The sequence below is a fragment of the Chrysemys picta genome, chromosome 2, assembly GCF_011386835.1.
Source record: "Chrysemys picta bellii isolate R12L10 chromosome 2, ASM1138683v2, whole genome shotgun sequence".
In the NCBI taxonomy this organism is placed as follows: Eukaryota; Metazoa; Chordata; order Testudines; family Emydidae; genus Chrysemys; species Chrysemys picta.
Genome location: NC_088792.1, coordinates 271,759,208 through 271,778,635, shown reverse-complemented (window position 1 = coordinate 271,778,635; position 19,428 = coordinate 271,759,208). Strand labels below are relative to the sequence as shown.

Below are 19,428 nucleotides of genomic sequence, written 5' to 3'. Positions count from 1 at the left end.
CCCTACTATCAATAACCAGCTTGAAAGCTGAACCACAAAACCTCGAAACACCCCCAAAACCGTAGGAAGGACTCTCCTCCCTAAAGGAGATAGCAGTACTGCTTATAAAGGGCTTTATGTAATCAGCCTGTTCTGAGGAGAACATGTTACTGCTTCCAATTGGCACCAGTTAAGTGACAGCCTTCCTTCACTCACTCTCTGTCTGGGGGTTTAACAACCCTTCTCCATCCTGGATGAGTGGTGTTGAGGGTCACACAGAAGAAAGGATCCTAACAGAAGGAGCAATGGCCTGAATTTGGGAGACCTGAGTTCAATTCCCTGCTCTGACACAAACTTCTAGTATAAGCTAAGTCTCTCTGGCCCAGAGCCTCAAAGGTATACAGGTGCCTCACTCCCATTACAATCAATGGGATGTAGGCTCTGGGCCTCAGTTCCCCGAGTGGGTGGACTGTAATATACAGGAGTCAGACTAGATGATCTAGTGGGCCCTTCTGGCCTTCACTGCTCTATAAAATGGGAATAACAGCATTTTTCTATCTTGCAGGGGTGTTACCATATTAACGCTGGTGAGATGCTCGGGTAATAGGGTAAGTAAGGAACTGCTCCAGGTTTCCCTCCTGCATGTACCAGTCTGCACTGACTGGGCAGGGTTGGAGGAACTTGGCCAAACAGAGGCTAGTTTTCAACGATGCAGCACCTTCCATTAGAGAGACACTCAGTTGACTAATATGAACCTGACTATAAACCGGCGGCCATTTACCAAAACCCTTACACTGCTCTCCCTGGTAACAGTTACAGGTGGGCAATGTAATGATCATAGAGCCCTTTATGTAAATAGCTGGGTGCTACCATTGTGTCCTTGACTCCTGCTGTTCCCAGGCCCCATGGTCTTTCCCTTTGCAGTGGACCAGATTGCAGAAGTTAAGGCTGCAGATGGAACCTCAGAGACTTCTCACAAGACAGCTCCCTGCTCTGTCCCAACCCCACCCACAGCCAGGAAGGCTAGAAAGGGCACCTTCCCAGTCTTTCCCACTGGCTTTGGCTCCCTTGCTGCTCGTGGGAATGGAAGGAGGAATCTGCCCCAGGGGGCAGAAGCTTCAGATGATCAGGTATCAAACTGAGTATCTGGAAACGGGAAAGAGCCATCAACCAACCAAAAGCCCACCGGCATTTTCCCATCACACCCCACTTCAGTCTGGTACACCGCCTCGGGGCAGTGTGTGCAGCCAGTGCTTTGCCATCCTGCTCCTTTCCAGAACTGTGCGCCACTCCCTGTGTTTGAAAACCCTTTCGGCCCTGTAAAACACAAAGCAAACACAGGACTGTTGTTGAAACAGTCTGACCACACGTCCCTAATGCACATCCACAGAGCCTGGGGTTAACCTTCCCTTTTCAGCCAGTGGGCAAGTTAGCCTGGGCTGAGTCAGTCCATTCATTTATTATTATTACAAAGTAGCAATCTGATTTCTAAAATGGTCAATCGGCTGCCCAGGTGCAGAGAATAAACAGAGGGCCCCCGTGTCAATCAGGTTCTAGCAAGACACTGGGTTTTACTGTACATCTGGTAAGAACTGAATAAGGCCATGAGAGGGTTTTTCCAGTCCACCGAATATATTTTTAACCGTTTTTTTCCAGCTCCCCACAGTTTTCTCTTCATGGGCGACTTACATGTGGAGCTATGTTAATGGTTCATCACAAACCACAACTCTATGGCTGGGTTCTTGGATAGTTCAGCCACACATAAGGTATCTAAGTTAAGCTGATAACACGGCTGTCCATAGTACCCTGCCAAGCAGCTGGAGTTGTTCATCATTCACGCAAGGACAAAGTTCATGGGAGCATTGCACCCTTTTCATGATTAAAAAATAGACAACTTCACTTACATTTCTATACAGCACCTAAACTGATCACATGAAGGCCAGCCGGACTTCGGCCACAAATTAGCAGAGCACTTAAACATGTACTTAAGTGCTTTGCTGAATGGGGGGGGGTCTTAAAAATAATCCTTAGCACTTATCTTGAGCTGTTCATCTCCAAAGGATTTGACATTCACTTTAGAAACATCATCACCCCCCTTGTCAAGCAAACAGGGAAGGATTTTAGAGAGGGGGAAACAGACACAGAGAGGTGAAGTAACTTACCCAAGGTCAATGAGGGTAGCAAGTGTCAGAACCAGACTTAAGATGCATCTACATTGCAGCCAGGAGTGTGATTTGCAGCTAGTGTAGACGTACCCACGCTAGCTTTAATCCAGCTAGCATAGACACTTGTTTCGGCGACAGAAGGGGTTTTTCTACTGCTGTAGTAAATCCACCTCCTCAAGAGGCAGTAGCTAGGTGGACGGAAGAATTCTTCCATCAACCTAGTAGCGTCTATCCCGAGGACTAGGTCGGCTTAACTACATCTCTAGGCGACCGAGCTAGGTCGACCTAAGTTGTAAGTGTAGACAAGCCTGAGGCTTTGCCCTCACTGCAAACAATATGCATTTTAATGTGGCTAAATAAGAACGCAGTCTATACTTACACAACGTGGGGGGGTTGGGGGGGAGAGGAGGGAAGGGGAGGAATGTCTCTATCCCGGGAAGCAGACACTCTGAAAAAGATCTGGGGGCTGTGGTGGATAATCAGCCAAACACGACCTCCCAGGGCGACACTTTGACCAAAAGAGCTAATATGATCCTTGAATGCATAAACAAGGGAATCATGAGTAGGAGTAGAGAGGTTATTTTACCTCTGAATTTAGCACTGGTGTGATCCCTGCTGAAATACTGTGTCCAGTTCTGGTGCTCACAATTCAAGAAAGATGTTGGTAAATTGGAAAGGGTTCAGAGAAGAGCCACAAGAATGATTCAAGGATTAGCAAACATGCCTTATTAGTTATAGACTCCAGGAGCTTGATCTATTTAGCTTAACAAAGAGAAAGTTACAGTCTCGAGTACTAGCAAGGGAAACAAATATTTAATAATGGGCTCTTCAATCTAGCAGAGAAAGGCATAACACAATCCAATGGCTGGCGGAAGTGAAATAAAAATTTATGCCCTATTTCCAGTCTGAATTTAACAGTGAGTAATTAACCATTGGAACAACTTACCAAGGAACGTGGTGGATTCTCCATCACTGACAATTTTAAATCAAGGTTGGAGGTTTTTTCTAAAGAGATTTGCTCCAAGAATAATTCTGGGGAAGTCGTAGGGCCTGTGGTTAGACAGAAGGTCAGACTGGATGATCACAAAGGTCCCTTCTGGCCTTTGAATCTATAGGTTGCCACAGTATTTTTGTGGGGTGACTAAAACAGCCCTACCATGTGCATTGCAGTGCATGTGTCTATTACTATAGAATACGGCAGTAGTTAAATTTAAAACCAAAACAAACAGTGGAATAGCAGGGAGAGAGAGAGAGAGGAAGCAAGCAAGTCACAGTCAGAGAGTCAGTGCACAGCCAGTCAATACATACTGTACGAGCTCTCTCTCAATACAAACCGACTCTCCCAGGCAGAGCACAGATACACACACCTGCACACAGACCTGTATGTCTGTGCAAGGTCCCGTTTGATTGTGAGTCTCCATCTAGCCATATTTTATCAGAGGAGAAATATGCCTCTTAGAAAGGGATTAAAAGCTTCCCAAATGCTACCAGGTGGGGAGGGAGAACCGCAGCTTAGTGTCATTGGGAGAAGAGCATTAAACGGCGATCCCTTCAGATCTGATAAAAGTAGGTCAATCTTTCTGCTTTGCTGAGTCTCTTGGCAGATCGGTGTAGCGCACTGCTGCCACTCACAACTTATAATTTGTGCTTTGCGGCAGACACATCGTTCAAAAGTTAATGAATTCAATACAGCTAATTAAATCAACCTTGGCACCCATTCAAAAGGCATCTTGCTTTTTTTTTATTCCCTCTCTCTTGGCTGCTGGGTGATGTGAGAGAGGAGACTGGAAGTGGTTGCTAAGAGAGCTGGGAGCAGGGGGGAGGTTGTTTTTCATCTCTTGTGTGTTTCCATGTCGGATTCCCATTGTCACACAGACGCTTGTCTTTCTTGCGGGAATGTGACATGCCCACGTGGCCTCCGTGTTTATATTCCATCAGCACCCGGCAACAAAATGACCTTTTCTGCCTACTTGTGGGCTCTGAAAACCAAATGCAATATGAGTCAAGGTACCTTTGGATCCCTTTGGGACATCTGCCATTCTCAATGAGTAACTGGAGGGGATGTGTTTGTAAACAGCATCCCTCCCAGTTCCTTCTCCCCCTCCTTATGCTGTATGTAGACTGCCTACGCTGCGTCCTGCAGCTCTTCATTACTGCTGGGCACAATCAGGGCGTTCGCATGATCCTGAAAGCGCTGAAGCACACACCTAACTTTAAGCACAGGCAGAGTCCCACTGACTTCACTGGCATTACCCAGGTGCTTACAGTAACACATGTGCTTACGCACCTTGCTGAATTAGGGCCAAGGGGCTGCCCCTCCCATTCCCAGCTCAGGAGCTTATCCTAGGCAGGTCACTCTCACAGTCTGTTCCTGGAGTGAATGTGTGTGTGGCCAGTGGCAGGGAATTCTCGGCAGAGGGCCCGTTTCCTGTATTGGTCCCTTATGATATAATGCACTATCTAGGCTTCTAATCCCTGGAGCAGATTGGGTTCCCAGAACAGGATTGTGTTGGCGACCTCTGTTGTCTTATGGGCATGATTAATTGATCCATCATGACTTCCAGCTGTGAAAGGGGTGTATTGTCCCCATTGTACAGACAAGGAAACTGAGCCTCAGGCGAACTCTGGGATGTGCCCACGGTCACATCTATAGTCTGTGGCAGAGCAGGGGGAGAGAACCCAGATATTTTGACTCCCAGGCCCGTGCTTTAACTACAAGACCACCCATCATCTCCAACTGACGTTTTCATCATTCATTGTTTTACTGGATTATTTTTATTATATTTTGAGGGCAGACACTGTGGAGCAGGGTTGGGGAGGGAACTGTTCATCTGGAATGCACACAAGAGAAGATCCCTCTTTGTTTGTAGTGAGTCACACAGAATTAGAGAGCCTCTTCCAGGACCCCCTGGCTCTTCCACACTGGTCTCCCTGCATTTTAGAAGGCTGTTCGCTACTGCTGCAGCTCACTGCCGGCGAGATGCCTGGACCTTAGTCCTAATGGCCAGTTGTGTTCACTGTTAAGATCTGGTTCCGAAAGTCCCATGTAAATTTGTCTCAGCTTCAGGACACTGTTCCTTGTCCTACCTTCTGCTCAGACTGAAGAGTTCCCTTCCTCCATTTATACCACCGATTGAAGGTGCGACTGTGTTCCTGCCTGGCTTGGCTTTTCTACCCTATAACCCAAATCCTGCAGTTCTTCCCCCAAACTCCCACTTAGGGCAGCAGGAGTTTTGAGTAAGGACAATAGGTTAGGCCCGGCAATATGCACGTCCCATCCTCCAATCCTTGTATCAGTTCTGTTGTCCTTTTCCAATCCTCTAGTTATTCTACATCCTGCCTGAGCTGGAGGAACCAGAACTGCCCAGCGATTCCAGATGCCGTTGGATTAGAGTTATGTGTTCAGCACTATTTCCTCGATAGTTTTACTTGCAAGTTCATCTGAGAGCAGCAAGTTTTAGACTTGCTGGCACTGCACATTGCCAACTCATAGTTCGTTTGCTATCTGCCACCATCTCTAAGTTGTCCTTGGACCTTCCGATTCCAAGAGATTTGTTTGCTTTTTTTTGGACCTGTGCTACGTTTCCTCCTTTGACCCAAATCCTCCAAAATGAGTCACACGAGGTAAAAATAAATGTGTGTATCTTCTTCATTGTCCTTAAACTGCTGTGCTGCGTGCTGATAAACTGCAAACTGCTGCTTTGTCCAACAGTAGACGTGGGTGCATTTGAAGGGATTCCTGTTTAGTACAGCATTGTAGCTGAAGGAGTAGATGCTACAGTTAAGGCTGGGAAGGGCATTCATTCTAAACCTCTTGAACATACCTTTCTTAGAAATATGAAAGTAGTTTGTGAAGTATGTGAAGTGTGAAACCCCAGCAACACACACAAGTAAGTGCAGTGCCCGTGTGGACACACCAGCTCAAGTGATATTTCGCTGTGTGTCTGCCCTCACTCAAGGTACAGTTACTGAGGCCTGGTCTACACTGGTGGGGGGGATCGATCTAAGCTACGCAAATTCAGCTACGTGAATAACGTACCTGAAGTCAACGTACTTAGATCGACTTACCATGGTGTCCTCAACGCGGTGAGTCAACTGCTGCCGCTCCCGTCGACTCTGCTTGCAGCTCTCGCAGCGCTGGAGTACAGGAGTTGACGGGAGAGGGCACAGGGGTCGATTTATTGTGTCTAGACTAGACGCAATAAATCGATCCCCACTGGATCGATCGCTGCCCGCCAATCCGGCGGGTAGTTTAGACATACCCTAAGTATAGATCACCGCAGAGTTAACTGGAGTTAAGACATATCCATAGAGGTTAATCAGCAACACCTTGGTGTGTTAGCTCCGCTCAGTAAGATAAAACCACACACCATTGGTTTATTTTGGGAAGGTTCTCTGGCCTGTTATACAGGAGATCAGACTAGATAATCACAATGGTCCCTTCTGGTCCTGAAATCTATGAATCCTTCCCCTGTGCTTTAACAGGCACTCCTTACCTGGGGCACAAGGAGGGTACAACTCATTGGGTGAAATCCTGGCCCCACTGAAGTCACTGGGAGTTTTGCCATTGACCCAAATGGAGCCCAAGATTTCACCCATTGTACCTTGCGATTGGCAAAGAGGCAGAGAGCATGGTGATTTATCTTCTAAACTCCTGTCTTTGGCCATGCGCCTCACCATACAAGAAAAAACTTTTATGTAGACTGATAGGGTGCTTAAAAGCTCATCCCATGGCGAAAGTGCACTGAACATTTAAAAAGCAACAGAGAGTCCTGTGGCACCTTTAAGACTAACAGATGTATTGGAGCATAAGCTTTCGTGTGTGAATGCCCACTTCGTCGGATGCACAAAACAAAAAAGGCAAAAACCTTACCTCACTGCAAGCAGAGCTCAACCCCCAAATAGGGAGACAAGCCAGGGTCTCCATGAAGTCCACTAAGGACTTCGCTATTGCTATTGATTTTACAGGGAAGATGCTCAGACACTACGATGATGGGTGGCGGGATAAAACCTCACAACAGACAGACGGAACATGAGCAGACAGATCAGACAAGACTATGCAATTTTGACAGGGGGCCTCAGTAACTGGGGTAAGACGCATTTCGGAGCAAGTGTCCAGGGCATGCTCTGAGCCGGTCTCTTCCCTTAATCAGACTCAACTTAAAACTGTTCCTCTGCTAACTTGTCAATTTCAAGGCTGCACCCTACAGCAGTTGCTTAAAACGGACAGGATTCAAATACACTTTGCATTTATGAGTTTGATCTCTTGATATACGCAGGTCGGAACCACTGTTTTAACCATTCTCTACGTGCTACGGCCCAACCAGATTGAATTACGTCTCACTTGTAGAGCACAAGCATACAACCCCCAAAGTGTTCTATTTTGTCTATTTTGTGTTAGTTACTTATTTAGATTTATAATACCACCACCACCACCCCCAAAAGGCACCTAACATGCAGGAAGCCTGACAAGGTTTTTAAGAGGCAATACCTAAAGCAATCTCCACCAAGAAACGGCAGTATCTAATTAAACGTCAGAGCAAAAGGAAAATATTCACTACCTTTCCTAAAAACTGCCTCAAGGAACATTCCTCTAAAAAGCCCCCATGCAAAGCTGATTCTTGCAGCATGCCCTGAGGGCTAAATGGGAACACAGCAGCCCCTCCAGGTCCCATACTTGCACACTGGATTCCGTTCCTACATGTGTTGAAGTTGTTTCTAAGACCACATCTACACTACAAACTTCTGCCAGCACAGCTGTCACTCAGAGAGGTGTGACGAGGCATGATCCCCAGCCAGCAGAAGGCCCTAGCTGTTATGATGGCAAAACTGTGCTTTTGCAGGTATAGCTTATTTTGCGTGGAGAGGGGAGAGGAATGGGGGTGGGCTCACTGTTGCTGGTATAAGCTATGTCCACTCTAGGAGTGCGTTTTGCCAATACAGTATACGGGAATATTTATATCACCAAAATGCTCCTACTGTAGACAAGGCCTTACAAAAACCATCCAATACAAACCTCTTCCTCTCGTTCCCACGCAGAGCTTGATCTCTGTTCTGAAACGTGCACATAACTACTCAGTTCTAAGATATATTAACTTCTTCCTTTATGTGGCTGAATGGAGCTTGGGGTCTCCCTGTGAGAGGGCCTCAAAGAACTTGCTTAAAAAAAATGCCCCTCATAGTTCTCTGGGTGTCAGCATTTCTACAGTAGGAATAAAATGATGAAGACCCCAACTCTGCATAAACCAGGCCAGGTCACATTCTTACTGAAATCAGACTGATTTTGATTAAAAAAATCCCCTTGCGAACCTACCTCTGCCTGCCTTTTCTGTTCAGAAGTGGTACTGTAGAGCATCGTTCATCGTGAAAGACGGAAGCAAAGAAAACTAGAGAGGAAGAGTGAAACCAACTAAATGGCGGGTTTGGGAAAAAACAGAGAGGGGAAGTGACTGAGGGGTTCCAGTGGAGGAGGGAAAGAGACTTAAAAACTGATGAGGTTGCAAGTGGGTAATGATCTCACGTCAGCAAACATCCAAAACGGGAAGCGTCTCTGGCATGGGGAGAATGGGTGGGGACCAGGAGGAAGCTAGGATTGGAGAGCACAGCCCCAGCACACAGGGAGAAGGTGGATAGTGGGTCAGAGATTAGTGAATGGGTTTAAGGAGAGTTTTGACAATCAGGAGGGAAGTTTCCTGCATCTGATTCTGCAACAATTCACAGCAGTGTCTAGCAAAAAGATGGACAGAAATCCTACCCCGCAACTTAAAGCATCCTAAAAAGTGTAGTGTTGAGATAGTGCGGCGTCAAAGTAATTTGAACTGAAACTGACAACTCTGTATCAATGCAGCGGCCCCTGAGAGACGGAGAAACTGCTCTTGGTTTCCTGAGGATCTTCAGGGTCAAACACAGCAGACACACTCAATTCACTAAGATTTACGCAACCAGCTTTAGTAAAGTAAACACCTAGCGCTATAGCTCCTCTGTGCTCCCAGCACCAGTATCTCTTGGCTGTTTTGTATATTTTCCTCCATCAACCTCCCCCTGGTATAATAGGGGACCATGATACTGGCTGGCGCTGGGAGCTCTGCTGGTGCAGGCAGCACTAGTGCAGTTCTGGAGTACAGCACTGATGCATTCTTCTAGCCTCACACATCTTTTCTCTATTTCAGAGCCTCAGGTTAACCTGTAATAAAATGGGGATAACAATATTTACCAGTTTTGTAAAATGCTTTGAGATCCTAGAATGAAAAGTGTGATGTATCCAGATTATTATTTGTGCCCGAGGATGTATTTGCATCTGGCAGGGGTAGGATACTGCACCAGTTGGAGTAATGGCGTAGGATGAAATTCTCAAAAACATCTAAGTGACTTAGGAGCCTACGGGTATGTCTACACTACCTGCCAGATTGGCGGGTAGTGATCGATCTAACGGGGATCGATTATTGCGTCTCGTCTAGACGCGATACATCGATCCCCGAACATGCTTCCCGGTGACTCCGGAACTCCACCAGGGCGAGAGGCGGAAGCGGAGTTGACAGGGGAGTGGCGGCCGTCGATCCCTCGCCGCGAGGTTGCGAAGTAAGTCGATCTAAGTCAATCTAAAATACGTCAACTTCAGCTAGACTATTCTCGTAGCTGAAGTTGCGTATCTTAGATCGATCCTCCCTCCCCTTCCCCCCCAGCCTCCCCCAGTGTAGACCAGGCCTAAGTATCCCTCTCAAAAGGGCCTAAGTGATTTAGAACATATGCCCACTTTTGAAAAGGGGACTTGGGTGCTTTTGAAAATGTTATCCTTACCCGGCATGGCAGCCTATAAATTCCTATAAATATACTACACGAGTCATTAAAACTGTTCTAATTGTATCCACTAGCCAGCCACTGAAACCACAGAGAAACCATGCTAAACAGAGGGTGTCCTTGTCCACCCTCTCGATAAACTTTTTTGAGAGAGAGAGAGAGAGAGAGAGAGAGAGAGAGAGAGAGCGTGCGCTCTATATTGTTCTCAAAAACTTCTCAGTGCAAAGGAACATTTGAGAATTCACAAGGGTAAAAATATTTAGGAAAGTTGTTAACGCTTCTCGGAAACTTTGCGAGAGTATTATTTTCAGGGCTGAGCAGCCGTTTGTAAGTTATTCGCAGTTCGCAGATTTAACCCACAGACACATTTAAGTGTAAACTTGCTAATAATGGCTTATGTGTCTGGAAAGCCCCTTTGATTAGCCACCTCAAACTCATAGCTGCACTGTGCAGCAGGGCGATACGCTTGAGAGCCATATTTGAATAACTAAACCTCTGACAGTGCACAGGGGAAGCACCAGAATATCACTTCCGGTTGGAATCCTCCCCTCCACAGAGAATACCCAAAAAGGTAAAGAGAGGAGGGGCTGGGATTTCCACTGCCTTACCCCCAGAGTATTTCCACCAAGCAATGGCAAAGAGCCTTTAGCAGCTCTTAAAAACTCATTTTTACCATCAGTGGAGCAGGCTGACATGTCAAACTAGAAAATCTCTCCAATAACATTTCTGAGACCAGAGCCCTGCATTCACTGACTGAGGAGAGAGAAGATCTAGAGTCTCTGAAAAGCAAAATGTTTTTTTAAAAGGGCAATGACTTGGTTCCACTTTCAGCATTTTTGCAGTGAGACGAGTCAGCCTCAAATGAATAGATAATGATGATTCCTGAACCAAAAGGGTTACAGAAGCAATCTCTGCTTCACTGACAAACAGCATGGCCACATCTACATAACAAATCGAATCAGACTGGGGACCCTGTTACAACACACTTTTCCCCTGCACTGTAACAACATGGTTCATTTTTGTAGCAAGGGTAGGACATAACATGGTACCTATATTGTCGAATGGTGCTAAAGCCTTGGGCATATCCCATTCAGAGACAGAGGTAAGTTCCCATTTACACTACTACACGGAATATTGTAACTGGATCCCCCAACACTGCTCTAGAGTCTAGAATAGACAGGGAAACTTGTGATGGACAACAGGGATTCAAATCATACACCTGGTGAATAAAACAAACTAGCAGGACAAAGAAGCATGAAGACAGAATGCCCATGCCGGCCTTCTCTCCCGTACAAACACACACGACTCCCTCACTCCCCATACTCAAACGCTCCCCTCAGGGGCTCGCCATCCAGGTCAAAACGTCTCGCCTTGGTTTTTAAAACTCCATGACTTGCTCCAACTTCTTCACAGATCTTTGCTCCCATTTAAGGCCAACCTCCATTCTGTCCCTTCACATAACTTTGACACTGGTGATGCCAGAGCCTTCTCCTCCGCAGCTCCTGACATCTCCTAGGCGTCCTGTATCTCTCCAATTCAATTCTTCAGCTCTTTGCAACTATCACCTTCAACCATATTTGTTCTCCCTGGCCAAAGCTTCGTCATTGTTATTACCACTTGTTATTTTATTGTGGTAATGCACAGAGGCCTCATTCAGGAATCAGGGCCCCCAGGTCCTATAGATCACCTATGTAATCAGTTTTAAATATACAACTCTTGGCATGGAAGGCTAGTGAGTAGGCAGAGAGTATAAGGATGATGTTCCGTAAATTCTACTAGACGGTGATTAATTCCAGAAACACACGTTTTATTCACATTTGTGTGTTTCCATACAAGGGTAAAGAGAAGGAAGGTCAAAAGGAGAATCTCTTGCTGATGGTTTTAGAGGAGAAACTTAATTTTTAAATAAAATGCACCAACCTGAAGCTTAGCCTCAAAGCTTCAACCTTTTGTGACATACAAAAAGTTCTGTCACTCTTTGGTTGTGCTCTTGCAGACATGGACACATTCCAGATCACCTGGGCCTTCTGCTCTGAATTTATTCAAGAATTCAGATGATATAATGAGCACAGGTACCCAGGGCAAAATCCTATCTTAACTGTATTCAATGCGAGTTTTGCCACTGATGTCAATGGGGCCAGGATTTCACCCCTTGTACATCAAATGTAATATGCTCCCAACAAAACATCTGTCTCCTTACCTGCTTCAGGACTCTTTCAGTCACTGTTCTGGAGAAGGGAATAAGGTGCTGGAAAGAAAAAAAATAAAACAGGAAAGCCACTAACTGCCAGTATTAAAAATATCCACAATAACTACAATAATTTAGCACTTCTAGTGTTTTCATTTGTAAGTCTCAAGGCACTTTACAAATATTAATTAACTAACCCTCCCCATATCCCACTTGAGGGAGGGGAGTATATCAGCATTAACTATATAGACATATAAACTGAGGGACAAAGAAATTAAGTGACTTGCCCAAGGACACATGGCCAACCAGTCAAACAGTGAGGGGCAAAAGACAGGATTCCTACCGCCCAGCTCTGTGTTCTAGCCATTGGACAACTGTCTCATATATTTTAATATATACTTATGCTCCAGTACTTTAAGTAAACACACACAAACTCTACATTCCTATCAACATCATAACAATGTGAGTCATCAGTAATACTTATCTAATGGTGACCCAGCTTGTCTCATGGTTCATATTTTCCAGACAGATCTGTTAAGAAAACAAGAAGAAAGGAAACATTAATACAGAAGTAAAATCAAGAAAGCATTTAGAGGGCATAGCTGGGACAGTAATAAAGGACAGAGGAACTATAGGCACAGCAATCACGACTGCAGAAAGGAAATGGATGGGAGAATCATCTGAAAAATATCTTACTGTAAAAACACACCCCCACTAAAGGAATGGGAGTCAGTCCAAAACCCCACGATAAAGAGAGAAACAGTACAATCCTGCTTTGACTCTCTATTAAATAACCTGTTACAAGCAGCTGTTCTGAAGCGAGGTATAGGATTCACATCTGTGCATTTTCTCACATCAAGGGCTCCATTGACTTAATTAGGTTCAAAGGCAAAACTCTGATTTCATGCGAATGGGATCAGGTACTGATATTTATTGGTGAAGGTGGCTACAATATCAACTCCATACAAAACCTCAAAGTCACCAAGCAAACGCTTTACAAATTCTATCCTATGCCAATCCGATCCTTATACTCAAACGTACTTCTTTAAACACAGAAAGCTAAGGATTTCTGCAAGCACAGAGGATAAGACATTAGATCCCAAGGAGCGGACTGCTCCCCTGACTGGGCAAAGGAAGATTTTCAATATATTTGGACAAGACCCTTTCATTAGCTGTGCTCGCTCGTATTTCCAAGCTGCACCAGTTTGTGACATCAACTCTTTCACTAAGCCACTGGACTAAAATCCAGCAGCTAGATCACATATTCCATAATGTTTTTATTGTTGTAAACAGAGTAGTAGAAGGCTCATAAAATGCTCTAGACATTGCCCCAGATAGAAATAGATAGTGTTCAAATATCCCGCTGCTTCAGTGCCAAGTGCCCCCCAAGGTCGGATTGCGGAAGTCCCGGAGGAACAGTGTAATTAAAAACAAGCACCTTGGCATGAACAGTAACTGAGCGAGTTTCACTGGTCTGACAGTGTTCCATGAAAAACAACTGTTACCCAGACATTGGCCATGTTGGTCCCTAACTAGTGCAATGGCAGCATGAAGGCCCCAATTCAGCAAAGCATTTAAGAAAAAGGACATCCTTAACTTTAAGCACGTGAGTAATGCCATTACTAGTCAGCAAAGCACTTAAAGCCTCATCTACACACAAAGTAAAAAAACTCCTTTAACTATGTCAGTAGAGTTAAAGTGTTACAATCTACCCCCTCGGACCTCTGGGGTGGACACAGCTATAGCTGCATAAAAATGTTTATAACAGTATAGCTTACTGCCTCTCCTATAAAAGGAATAAGCTATATTGATATAGTAATACCTAGCTCTTATATCATGCTTTGCATCCACGGAGCTTGAAATGTTTACAAAGAAGGTCATTATAACATTATTCCCCTCTTATAGAAGGGGAAACTGAGGAACAGAGCAATTAAAGTGACCTACCCAAGGTCACCCATGAGGCCAGTAGCAGAGCCTGCAACAGAACCAGGTCTCCTGAGTTCCAGTCCAGTATGCCAACTGCATCCACACTAGGAATTACATTGCTCTCTCTCTCTCAGTAGCAACAGTTCACCAAAATAGTCATACCAATACAAAATCCATGTGTAAAGCAGGCCTAAAGCATTAATTTAACTTTAAACACAAACCTAATCCCCACAGACTTCCGCTGCTTTGGTGAATAGGGCTGGCATTACTCATGTGCTTAAAACTGAGAATGTGCTTAAATGTTTTACTGAATCGGGGCCTAAAGCATGCATTAAGCTGCACTCCCTATAACTCTACAACTCACAGACTGTAGTGTTTCTGACTGTCATGTTCCTAGTCTCTGCTGGCCTAAGAAAAAGACTGGAAAAAGGAACAAGCCTAGGTTCATGTTGTGAATAGATTCATTACACCAGCAGATCACTGGGTCAGGATCCTTTCCTGGCAATGCATTGTCTATAGCCAAAACAGCAGCCAGACTTTGACATTACTAAAAAATGATTCTTTTCTCAAATATCTTATTAACTTAAGCAACAGCTAAAAGCAAATTCTTAATCTTTCACACCCATTAATATACGACCTTTCCATCCACTGACTGCATTTTGGTAAAGTCTGCTGAGCCACAAAATTAAAAAGTCTAAACCTCTTAGAGGACTTTCTCAAGATGTGAAATCTCTAATGGTGGGGTGGGGGGAACCCCTAAAGGGTCTCCCAAGGGGGCTGAGTCATAGCACATGCCTTTGTCGGAGGTTTCACAGGGGTGCCTGGGGGGGGAGAAAAAACCCAAACACCTCCACAACTTCACACTGCACAAAGGAAGAGAAAATCCCACGTATGAATCACATGCGTTGTACTCTCCCCCTTACCCTGCCCCTGAAATCTTTAATGGAGAGTCACTGAACCATTTCGCATGAGCTATTGCAAAAACTCCCCAGACCAAAGAATGGCAGGTTTGGTTTCTGAGGTAGGTGTAAGAATCTCTCTCATAAGATGGCCATGCAAATAATTTTTCAAAAAAAGCAAATCATGCGTAAAACATTCCTGACACAAAATCAGCATTTATAATATTTAAGCAATTTTAAAAAGGGGGTAGCAAAGCTTCTGCACATAAACTTCAAACCATTCTCGAGGACCTAAAAAAATAGAATATTCATATAGATCAAAAATGGACAATTACTACATTAAAAAAAACCATGTAAACTATTGGGGGCTATTATCTTATCAGCTCTCACAACCTAAGAAGGGCAGAAGGTCTGCACTCAATTAGGACAGCTCTAAGAAAACCCAGGGTGCTATTGGTCACGACGTGGTTGATTCCGTATGTGGCATTACTACTTCTGTGTCAGTTCAGAACCAAATACCCCACAACAGCACTTGGGCTCACGATGAGTCTCAGTCGGGACTGAAGGTAGGACCTTCAGCACCGAAACCACAACCCTCTCTGATCTAGAGGAGTAATGCCTCTCTGGGGAGCAGCCACTAGAGGGGGATGTAACACACTGAAGCCATAGTGACACGCTTCCTCCCTCCCTGGATGCAAAACTGAGGGTCTGACAACTCCTGGTGATTCAAACTGGAAAAAAAAAAAAAACCACGCAACCACCGTCTTACTATTAGCTCAAGTGTCAGGGATCTTTGTACTGGTAAGAGGAGGATCCAAGTCCCATCCCTGCCATCACCCTGAAATTCTGAGTGACGGGTAATGTGCAACCAAGTGACAACTGGTAAACTCCAAGATGGCCACTTACTTATCACCATCTTTATACCTGATAAGACCTGCAAAAATATGCTGGTGTCACCAACACTTAGATCAGAGCATTTCCCTGCTCTTTGTACTTTGTTGTAGAACAGTTTCTTGGGAGTAAATTTAAGGCCTATGCACCATTTGAATCCCATTTAAGATTAGCTTAAGGGGGCACAGCCGTTCTGCTGGCCCTCTGCACACACACGAATCTCATTCTTACCCATTTGGGATCTTACCCGTAAAGACTACAATGCTTGTTTGCTCTTTATAACAGCACTTCCATAGATTTTAAAGTCAGAAGAGCTCATTATGATCATCTAGTCTGACCTCCTGCATAACACAGACCACACAGAATTGCACCCAGTAAAACGTTCATCAAGCCCAATAACTTGTGATCAAATTAAAACATATTTTTTTAGGAGGAGATCTAGTCTTGAAAGACTGGGAATTTAATTTAAACACTACACTAGAGCAACAGCCCCTCTGGAGAGATGGACATTTAAAAATTGAACCAGGAAAGCTCAGCCTCCCCTCTCTTCACAAATTCTCTTGCATATATTTTATTTGCAAACATACTTTTCAGTCTATTGCTTTGATATGTTTCCATTGGTTTTTCTTTTTGGAAATAGTCTATCAAAACTGCACTTTTAACAACCTTTATGTGAAACCAGCAAGGGGTGAGAATGGCCCCATCCCACTCTGAAGAGGAAAATAAAGGCTGAGTTTGAATTGAATTAACTGCTTTGCTGAAAATGGTATATATATAATTAGATGCTTGTAACAGGATTCCTGTAAACTGAAGAAACCCAACTCATCAGTTACAGACTTAGGGCTGATCTACACTTAATTCATTCCCTGTGCAATGTAATTAAGCCTACCTAAAACCTGGTACTGACAGAAAACTACAGCGATGAAAGAACACCTCCCATCACTGTGGTAAGACTATGTCGACACTTAAACCTGCACCACTGTAGCAATTCAGTGTAGACACTTACCACAGTGACGGGCGTTCTCCTGTCACTGTAGGTAATCCCCCTCTCTGAGAGGCAGTGGCTAGGTTGATGGAAGAATTCTTTGGTTAACTAGTACCATCCACGCCATGGATTAGGTCACCTTAACTACGCTGCTCAGGGTGTGGATTTTTCACACCCCGTGAGAGATGTAGCTGTGCTGATGTAACTTCTTAGTGTGGATCAGCCCTAAGTGTCTACACTACCGTGGTGGTGCAGAGCTGCAGCTGAAGCATTTCTAGTGTAGACAATCTTAAACTTCTAGGAAGAAACTTCTTTCCAACTGACTGAAGATGTAACCTAGCAGAGCCAGTAGTGGAGGCAGATCAGTCCCACAGAATAAGTGGGAACCGACAGTTACCTATCTGGAGTAGAAATCTATGCCCCACTCTCTTTCCTCCAGAAAATAAATGCACAGAGAAGTCACTTTACATCAACTATCACATTTGCTAACATTTATCAATTATCAAAGGCACGCACTGCACCCACTGAAATCAGCGAGAGTCTTACTGCCAATGCCAATGGGAGCCAAGTTAGGCCAACACAAAGTGCTTTAGAAAACCCCTCCCTTGAGGCACTTGAGGGTCTTATAAAGACACAGCTCTCCTTGAAGTCACTGGAAGGCTTGCTGAATAAGGACTGTTGGATCAGGCCCATTAGTATAAATCTACATCTGCCCTGAAGTTTACTGAACTGGTTGGTCCCAGTTTGGTTTGCGTATCCGCACATAAGATTAGAGGCAGTGTAACAAGGTGGCACACCCCTTAATGGCTGGAGAGCCTGGGGCTAATTGGCCCTGATTACTAAAGAGGCACAAATCGTTTGGATCAGGTCATTCCCTATAAAGGGCAGGAGGTGGCTGCAGTGAAGGGGGAAGTTCAGGAAGCTGTCACACAGGCTGCAGAGAGTGAGGAAAGACTGCTACAGCAGGGGCGAGCGAACTTTTTGGCCCGAGGGCTGCATCGGGTTTCGTAAATTGTATGGAGGGCCGGTTAGGGGAGGAGGTCAAGGGTCGGCCCCCACCTCCTATCTGCCCCCCGCCCCGGGACTCCTGCCCCATCCAACTACCCCTTTTCCCTGTCCCCTGACCACCCCCGGAACCCCTGCCCTGACTGCCCCCCGCCGCCCCATCCAACTCCCCCTCCTTCCTGATTGCCCCCCCGGGACCCCGCAACCCATTCAACTCCCTGTTCTGCCCCCCGACCCCTATCCCCACCGCCTGCTTCCTGCCCCCTTACCGCACTGCCTGGAGCACTGGTGACTGGCGGTGCTACAGCCGCGCCGCCCGGCTGGAGCTGGGCCACGCCGCCACTACCACGCAGCTCAGAGCACCGGGTCAGGCTGGGCTCTGCAGCTGCGCTGCCCCAGGAGCTCACAGCCCCACCACCCAGATCATTGCGCCGGTGGCAGAGTGAGCGAGCTAGCTGAGGTTGAGGGGGAGGGGGGACAGCAGCCAGGAGCTCGGGGGCTGGGAAGAACGGTCCTGCGGGCTGGATGTGGCCCGGGGGCCATAGTTTGCCCATCTCTGTGCTACAGGGAGGACCTTGAGACCAGAGGAGTTGCCCCAGACACAGAGGCCTGGGAAAGATCCCGTTCAAGCAGGAGAGAGACTGCAAAGGGCCCAGTCAGGAAGGCCCAGGAGGAAGAAGAGAAACCCTGCATTGTGTGGACCTATGAGTAGACTTTGTTTGGGATGAGTTTTGTTTGCGGTTTATTTTATACTAATAAAGCAAGTCCCCAAGGAGGGGTATTTTTGACCAAGAAAAAGCTTGAAGTGGAAGTTTTATTTGAACAGTCCAAGAGAGGAAACTGAGGCAGGCTGCCTGTAGCATGACCCCAAGCCACGGGGGGCACACAGGAGGCAGCTGGCTCACTTCAGATAGATAGTAGCTATCCTCATATCAACAGAGAGATGATGCATCTCACGTGCAAACAATATTTGCATAAATCTTGACGGGTTAAAGCAAAACTGGACCCCAGCAGCACTCTTCATTGGCAAGCTCACAGTAGGCTTCAAAATTGACAATCTTTTTAAGGGCTCAATGTTCAAAACTGGGTGTCTATAGCGAGGCCCCCGCATCTCCTGCCTTACACAACCGAGGCCTGATACGCAAAGGCATTGCACGACCACAACCCCACTGCAGTCAAATGGGAGTTATGCACGGTCAGCATCTCTGAAACGCGGGTCACTTCATTAGTGCCTAAATACGGCTTTGTGTCCTTAAGCTTAGGCGCTCAAGTCTGAAAATTGCGGGTCAAAGGTGGCTGAGGAAATTTTGCTGCTATTAATGATCACGAATACAATTATACATGCGTATGACACCTTTTATTCTGGTGGCACTGCAAGCGGTTTACATATTAGACAGTATCTGCTTGACCTACCGCTTAAGTGTGCCCACCTCTGGAACAGAACACAGCTGCGGTTCAGTACCGCCGCAACAGCCTATGCCAGGAAGTTGAAAGTGGTGGGGTGGATTTACGTTGGCCTACTGTAATTACACCCAAAGGCACAGGAAGACAAGGCTCCTGCCCTTGATCGTTTAGTAACTATGCCGGATTCTG

At 45.7% G+C, this 19,428-nt stretch overlaps 1 long non-coding RNA gene across 2 annotated transcripts in view; it reads right to left on the bottom strand.

Annotated features, from left to right (window-relative positions):
* Window positions 1-19,428, bottom strand: part of LOC101946648 (uncharacterized) — a 224,374-nt gene that overhangs the window by 13,812 nt on the left and 191,134 nt on the right. Inside the window, exon 5 of one of the 2 annotated variants that reach the window (XR_508373.4) lies at window positions 1,889-12,660. The exons of the other annotated variant lie outside the window; for it this stretch is intronic. This is a non-coding gene — a long non-coding RNA (uncharacterized LOC101946648). Of the gene's footprint in view, window positions 1-1,888; window positions 12,661-19,428 lie in introns of those variants that run through there. 2 annotated transcript variants of the gene reach the window in all.